This window comes from Alligator mississippiensis, chromosome 1, assembly GCF_030867095.1.
Source record: "Alligator mississippiensis isolate rAllMis1 chromosome 1, rAllMis1, whole genome shotgun sequence".
Classification (NCBI taxonomy): Eukaryota; Metazoa; Chordata; order Crocodylia; family Alligatoridae; genus Alligator; species Alligator mississippiensis.
In genome coordinates this window covers 373,624,446-373,633,131 of record NC_081824.1, presented here as the reverse complement: position 1 = coordinate 373,633,131, position 8,686 = coordinate 373,624,446, and positions in this window count along the sequence as shown.

Here is an 8,686-nt window from a genome sequence, read left to right as displayed (position 1 = left end):
CACTCTATACACCTAAGGCTTGGCAACGCCAAACTGACCAGCACCAGGAATAAAAGAGACCTAGGGGTAATAACAGACCACAGTATGAATATGAGCCATCAATGCAATGCTGTATCCAGTAGGGGAAATAATACTCTGGCATGCATCAATCGACACATCTCAAGCAAAACCAAGAAAGTGATTCATCTGCTTTACTCAGTTTTGGTAAGACCACAGCTGGAGTACGGTGTCCAGTTCTGGGCACCACACTTTCAAGCTTTTCACATCCTTGTTAGAGAGTCCAGAGAAGAGCCACTCATATGATCAGAGTCTTGCATGGCAAGCCATATGAGGAATGGCTGAGGGACCTGAAACACTTCAGCCTAAAAAAGAGAAGTCTGAGAGGGGACGTGGTAGCTACATCAGAGGAGTATATCAAGGGCTCAGTGAACAGCTGTTCACTGGAGCACCCTTGGGGAAAACCAGGAGTAATGGCTACAAACTCCTGGGAGACCATTTCTAGCTCAACATTAGGAAAATCTTCTTCACAGTTAGGGTGTCCATACTGTGGAATAAACTCCTTTCAGAGGTGGTGCAATCATCTACCCTGGAAATCTTCAAGAGGAGACTGGATGGTCACCTTGCTGGGGTCAGGTGACCCCAGCTGTCTTTCCTGCCTAGTGCAGCGGGGCTGGATCCGATGATCTTCCAAGGTCCCTTCCAGCCTCACAATCTATGAATCTATGCATGTGTTTTATCTTTTTTTCCTTGTAAATCATCCTGCCCATTTTTTAGGATGGTTGGCATATAAATCAAATAAATAATACTTTATGTATTGCTATTTATATAGTGTTCAGGATTCAACACCACAGTTTTGTAAGATAATGTCAATACTTTAAGCACATTTTTCCTAGAAGATTAAAACTATGTATTTGTACTACAAATAGTAACCTCCTACTCTTAGTCTGAATGTCATTCCCCTTTCTCCCAAGTGTTGTTTCAGAACTGAAGGCCGACAACTACCAAGTCAGAGAATCTGACAGCAGTATTTGGAATTTTTCATATCAGTTAATGTTAAAACATTATAGGCTGTAGAATCTTGATGATTTAATTATATCTTGGTTTGCATCCGTTTACATAAGACATTTTTAATTAAACATTGCTATTTGAGTATCATTTCTCATTTTGCTATCTAGCATATGCTTTCTGTTATGATATTTAATATTTGCTGCAGAAAGCACATGCAGTGCATGCTGAAATTATTCACATTTCCTCTTTAATATGCTTTTAAATGACTGACTTTAATTTGGTAAAGCAATAGAGCTGGGTAAACCTCCAATGATTCATCATTTTGGGGGCATATATAATTTGGTTCTGCAGGCATCTCCACTTAGGTATTGCAGCACTTAAAAAAAATTAAAAAAGGCAACTCACAACAGGAATGTGATCCAAACAGAAATCTTATACTGTCAATGGATAAATGCACCTCTAAAAAGTAATCCAAAGATGGGGTGCTAGGAAAACAGGCTTTTTGTACAGAGGATGAGAAGTGTGTGCCCAGAGATGCCAGAATGAGCCCAGAGGTGCCTGGAGCCACACAGGGCTGTATCTGAATCTCTGTCTATTCTCTAGAGCTTAGCCACTTAAGTCAGCCAGCACATTAGGCTGCAAGTATCTGTTATCCATTCATCCATAATTCTTGGACCTTGTTTTTTGTTTTTTTGTTTTTTAAAGAGAAGTGGTGGCAACAGTGACCAACTTCTTGCCTATCAGCTTGGAAGTGAGAACATTCACACAGGAAGTGAGAACTCAACTTCTAACTAATCTAATGGGATTCAAACCCACATGTCCTATTAAAGACAGCTGTGTAACTAAGGGCTGGGGGCAACCACAGTAGCAGCCCTAGGTACCATCTTGGGGGTGGGAGAGGCACAAAAATAACAGCCACCAGTAGTGCCCAGGGCACAGAGGTGCCCTGTTAAGCCTGTGGTTGAAGAAGCTGGGCTATGAACAGTGAAGAATGCCAGAATCATTATTTAGAAGAAGAACAAGCAAAAGGGAGTCTGCTTCTCTAATCTGGTTACCAGGGCACTCAGTATTGGAAAAGGGGGGAATGGGGGTATGAGAGAGTTTTTCCTGCTCTCTGAACTGTTATGCATTATATATTTAACAGTAACTATTGGATTTAAAAAAAAAAGACCCTAGGTGAAAAAAACAAAGAAACAAACCAGAGCCCAAGTGACTCCTTTCCTAACCCTAACCACTATGTATCAGAATAATGCTGTCTCTACTTCTTCTCCCTTTTTGTCTTTCTTCCCTGAAGAGTCGGACATCTTTCATTTCCCATCTTCTTCAACACAAAGAGTGGATGGTGCCCTATTCCATAGCTTACTGGTAATTGTACTCTTCCTGGAGGTTGGAGATATGAGTGTGAAGCCCTCAGGCTACCAAGAGTCTAAAGCCCTGGTCTCCCACTATCTAAATTACTACTCTAACCACTAGACTAGTATTAAGAGTGAAGCTAAAAACTTTTAGGGCACTTTTACATGTGTTCCAGGGGTAGGAGGGAGGTGTTTTAGTTAGCGTGGCTCCAAAAGTTGCTCTAATTAAAGTGCTGCAGAGTTTTGTGTATCATTACCCATGCCCTTCAAAATGGTGTTTATTTTAATTATGTACAAATGTGGATTTGGGGTTACTTTTTAACTGAAAATTGGGGATTTTTTTTTTTCAAATCAGAGAAAACCAGGATCCCTGGGATCTCTCTTAAGTAGTTAGCTTATGCCCTTACTTTTCTTAGGTGGAATCTCGTGATCCTACCAAGTTCCTTCTTATTTAGCAGTTCAAACAAAGAATTAGGGAATCAGAATTTAAAAATCACAAACTGACTACATGCACAGTTAAGTTATATCCACATGGCTGTAGACAGTACTAGGCAGCAATATTTGGACTAGATCTGGAATGGGAAACAATATAACCATAGGCTCAGGCTAATTATGTCTACTTGTGATTTGTGTGTCTCATCTAAATGTGACAGTTATTACAAACGAAAGATTAGTCAACTTTTAAAAATTGCTCGCTTTCATAGTGATACTATTTAGGACTGAGTGGGTGTGTCTACATGAGCATTTGATGCAGGAACAGTTTACTTACAAATAAACTGTTTGAACACAATTGAGTGCTCATGACGCTCACGACAGGTCCTGGAGGATTGGGAAAGGGGCAATATGGTCCCTATTCTCAAGAAGGGGAGGAAGGAGGAACTGGGTAATTATAAGCTGGTTAGTCTCACCTTTATCCTTGGCAAGACATTTGAGAAAATTGTTAAGGATCACATTTGTGGGGGACCAGCAGCTGAACTGCTACTAAGGGGCAATCAGCATGGGTTCATAGCAGGCAGATCCTGCCTGACTAACCAGGTTTCATTTTATGACCAGGTCGCAAAATGCTTGGATGAAGAAATAGAGGTAGATGCTATTTACTTAAATTTTAAAAAGGCCTTTGACACAGTGTCACACCCAATTCTTACACATAAATGAAACAGTTGCAATGTAGATTTTTACACAGCCTGGTGAATAGAAAATTGCTAGAAAAGAACTGCTTGTGATGCACCTACTTATGCAAGAAAGGGTGCAGTTAGCTTTACTTATTAACTTGTCACACTGGTGACTCATGTTCATTTTAGAGTTGACTAGGACTCTGAGATCCCTTTCTGCAGTTGTGCTACTTAGCCTGGTACCTCCCAGGCTATAGGAGTGTTGATGATTCTTCCTCCCCAGGTGCAACATATGACACTTATCCTTGTTAAAATGCATCGTATTCTGTTCAGCCCATTTCCCCAGCCTGTCCAAATCAGCCTGGATTCACTCCCTGCCTTCTAGTTTGGGTACCTCTCCACATAATTTGGTGTCATCAACAGATTTGGACAGGGTGCTTTCTACTCCCTCGTCCAAGTCACAAATGAAGATATTGAATAGTACTGATCCCAGGACAGAGCGTTGATGGACTCTGCTTGGGGAACTCTGCTGCCCACATTTCTCCAGGTAGAAACCCACCACCATTCTCTAGGTGTGTCCTATAAGCCAATTTTCTACCCACCAGACTGTAGCAAGAAACCTTTTATTTTGCCTGTCCCCTCTCCAATGCGAAGCCTCTCCATATGGCAAAAAGTCCTTTTTTGCCGTATTTGCCCCCTTTGGGGAATGCTTTCTCTTTTATACCTTTTCTTTCTTCCTCCCTCTTCTTCTTTTATTATATTAATATTATTTTTTATAGAATATAAGGTGTACTTGTAAGAAAAATATAGTTTGTAGATACTTTTATGGGTATAAAATAGTATTCTGCATCAGTATGCCCCCCCATTGTATTTGGTCTATTTGTTGTATGTGCCATGGCATTTCACCCTTTTAAGTTTTATGCTCTATGCTTTTTAACTTTGTAACAAATGCACTTTAAGTTTAAAAGTAAGCTGTACCATGTAACAATGTTAGCAAGAGCAGGAATCAAACTGCGACTTCTCTGTATGGAGTGGGTCCCTGAATGAATCTTGATTGATTGTGTAACACAGTAGCTAGATAGGAAAACAAATTAATGGGCAGCAATTAACACCTACAAAACCACAGAATAAGGAGAGGAAAGGATCAATACAGAGCCAGGAACTCCCTGAAACTTCACTGTTAAAGGTAAAGAAGCCCCAGTTTGAACTAATCAATGCTGAAGACTGACTCTCCGAACTGAATACCACCCCCAATCAACTGCCCCAGACCCCTAATTACCACAGCAGTAAATTAATCAAATTTCATCAACAGACTCCCAAGACTGCATGTACCTGCGCACATGACCCCTGGGGCTCACAGCTGCCATCCAGCAACCACCAAGGGGGACATCCCCTGAAGTCAATGACCCCTGGACTGGGTAAGCCCGAAAATTAGGGAGTCACCAATGTCTGCCAGAGAAGGATAAAAGGCAGTGAAGAATGACCCCCAATGGCACCCTCTTTCACCTGACCAGCACCCTGCCTGCCTGCCCAGCCAGAAGGACCAGCCAGTGACCCCCTTCTGAAGCTACATCATACTGAAAGAAGCCTCAACAGGCCATCGATGATGGCTTGGGGATACGTATATCTTGACATCACTACTTAATGTTCATAGCTGCTGTGAGTGTGTGCGTGTGTGTTTGAGGGGATCATCCCCGAGGTTTATGATCTGACTTTTGCATCCATCTAATAAACTAGAATTTTATGATTATCTTGTGAGTTGGTCCTTTGTAGACAAGAGGACTGTGTAATAATCTACATTGTAACTGTTTATTTGGGTGTGACACTGTGCTTCTATGTCATTGCCATGGCTTTTTAAATAGCATTTAGGAGTATAATAAAATACGGTTTAGTTCAAGCTCTCTTCTTAAATTGGAGAAAAGAAATGTATATTCTAATTTACATTCTAATTTATATCCTTAGAATTTTATTTTGTTAATTTATATTCTAACAAGCTCAGATCATCCTGTTTGTCTTTAAATATTTCAAACTGCTTTGTGTATTTCTCAGGAAGAAACACACACACACGGGCATGCATGCACACATGGACACATACATGCACACAAAATCTCAACTTTTGCCGGAATTGTCTCTTAATAACAGTTAAGTGTGACATTAATAATAGCCATCTAATTAGGGTGAAGTTACAAGTTACACTTGAACCATACTAAATCTATGGAATGTCAAGCAGTGTTAAAGTTAAATTATACTGTGAGTAATTACATGTTAAGTGTTAATAAAATTTCTTGCCTGCACAGCTTTGACTTGCCAGTAGAGGACTGGTGAGTAGGAGTATGGCTAGGAGCCAGGACACTTGTTCTGGGTGTGCCGGCAGGGGAGCTGTGGGGAGGAGAAGTGCATTCTGGCATGCTGGAGGTCCTAACATGATCTAGGTAGCATGGCACAAAGTTGACACTCACCTGAAATGACATAACTTTGAGACTCTCAGGCAACACTCAGCATGAGCTAACAAGCTTGAACATGCAAATGTTTGCATTTTAAGTTCCCTCAATTTGGTCTAAGTTTAATGTGTAACCTTACCCTAACAGCCATCTGAGTATGGTTACATGGATGTTAAGAATTCTTCCCTTTCCTTTGTTATGCAGGCTCTACAAAACAGATAGTCCTTGATAGTAAAATATCTATTTTGATTTCCCCCTTCAAAGCCCTTTCAGAAGACAGGTCTGGGAACAAAAAAATCATAACTTTACCAGACACAAAACAATGGGCTAAATACAGACATTGACTCATTACAATCTACCTACTACCTCGGGGGGGGGGGGGGGGCAGGGGTAGGGGTTGGAGGGAGGCTGTCAGCTTAGTTGCACTCTTTTGGCTTTGTGTTGCATCATCATGGAGGATTCAAAAGTTCACCAGCAAGTCAGTAGAGCTCCTTATAGGAGCTCTGTGTATGCCCTGTGGGATATAAACTCACCATCTCATTGGTGAGAGTCCCTGCTTTCATGTATCTCTGGAGTATTCCAGTTGTTCACTCTTCCACTCTGTACTACCCATCTCCACAAACTCAGCTGCAGGGAAAGGAGGGAATGAGTGTCTCACAGCAGAGGACAGCTTTTGCTTTCATGAAGCTCCAGGGACTACATGTCATTGCTGGTCTCAGGTCCTTTTTTTTTACCCTGCTGCTGAGTACAGTGGTGGGGGGAGGGGGGAGAAGGGTGAATAGCAGTGCTCTAGAGTATTTTGAAAGCAGGGACTCCAGAGAGACCCCACAGTGACTAGTTGGTGAGCTGCATATGTGGAGATCCCAGAAGGAGCCTTGCTGACATACCAGTGAGTTCATGGAACCCATTGGTATCCAACGTCACAGTGAAAAGCTGCAGCCACACCTCCTTTGGCACTGTGGCACATAAGCAAGAAGCTCTAAATAGACAAGAAAAGTGTCTGATCTAAGAAGAAGTAGTCAAGGATGATAAAAAGAGCTAGGAATCACTGCAGAAGAAAAAAGTCCTAGACTTATATAACATCACAGTCAAAGGGAACAGATTGCCTCAGTCCCATTGCCACAATCCTGCATCTGCCCATGAACTCTAATAATCTTTCTTCAAGCTACAGATAATCATAATCCTCTTCCCTTTTAAATGGTCTTGTTCTTTAACATAATTCAGTTATCCATTCAACCATATTTTCTTTGTATTGAAGTAGTTCTGTTTGGTTGTAACGTTGTAGATGTAGGATTTCTTTAAAATTCAGAAATTATTCCTTTCTCTATCATCCTTGTCTACTTCTTCCCAGATTGGACACTTTTATTCTCTCTGATATGCTGCTCCATCACTGTGCCTGTTCATAATATAAACATGTTAATAGAAATATGAAGACTATAATGCATGCAGAAACTGCTTTTGATAATACTATTATTTTCTTGGCAACAGCTAGCTGTCATCACCATGACCAGTATGCAATTGGGAACCAGTTCTCTGCAAGACTGGGGGATCATGGTGACCAATGTTCTTCTGCTGCAAAAACTGTAAATCCATACTCAAGAGATCCCAGAAAGAGGGCAAGACCCCCAACTATAGCGGAAGGTAAAAAATCCCGGTATCAATTGGACTTTAGGATAAAATTCCTTCCTGCTCCAGATCTGGCTAAAAGGTCAGACCAGGTGTGCTTCCAGGTTTAAGTTCTAGTAGGAGTGTTAGCACACCCCAGTCAAATTCCCCAGCCAGCTGTGATGGGGGGGAGGGGGGAGGCATCCCAAGGCCAAGCACACGACTGGTCTGCCCCCTGTCTAGGGCACTCCACCCTCTCACCTGCCACACCTTTGTTATTATATGAAAACTGATATTAATTTAAGTGGGAGGCTGCCCATTTTAAGCCCCAATGCCAAGGGCAAAATACAAGACACCAACCTCCCCTCTACCATGTCCTACATATCACAGATGGCATGCAGGGAGTTGACTCTCACCCCTTTCCAGGGACAAACTCTGCCCCTATGCTGGGCCTCTTTCATGCCCCATAACAAAGTCCCACTCACACTGCCCCTTTTACTGGGTCACATTTATTCTCACCCCCCATGGGCCACACACACTCTGCCCTACTCTGTATGGTCCTTTGAGCCTCCTTGGCCCTACTCCATACAGCCCTTTAGGCTTCATCTCTTGCACTCTTGGTCCTGTCCCCTTGTAGACCTTCAGGCTGCCCAATTCAGGCCCTAATATACAACAGAGCATCAGGCCTATCACCCCACCCACTGGGCTGATTCTAAACCCTGGTCTTCTCTGGCCTTGGGCATCACCAACTAGGCCTACAGCCCCCTCAGGCCTCAGATGTCTGTTGGCATATCTGGCCCCCTAACTCAGTTGGTGGCCCACTCAGGCCTCAGGTGTCTGTTGATGTAACTGGACCTCTAAATCAGCCTCCCACTAGGACTCATTCTTTTGCAGGACTCCTACTAAGCCTCACTCTCTCGGGCATTGGGTCTTAGCTCCTCCTTCCTTTGTTCAGTCACCCATAAGCCCCAATCTCTCAGGCTTTGGGGCTCAGGTCCTCCTGGTTCCCATGGTATGTTGCCCAAGCCTGGTGCTTTTCTTTCAGGATGTACTCCCCTAAACTTTCTCTTCCACAGGGTCGCCACAAGGCAGCGGGGCTGAGACTTTCCAGAACCTCATACTTGCCTTTCTCTAGGGAGGCACAGGTATGGCATTTCCTGGAGACTGC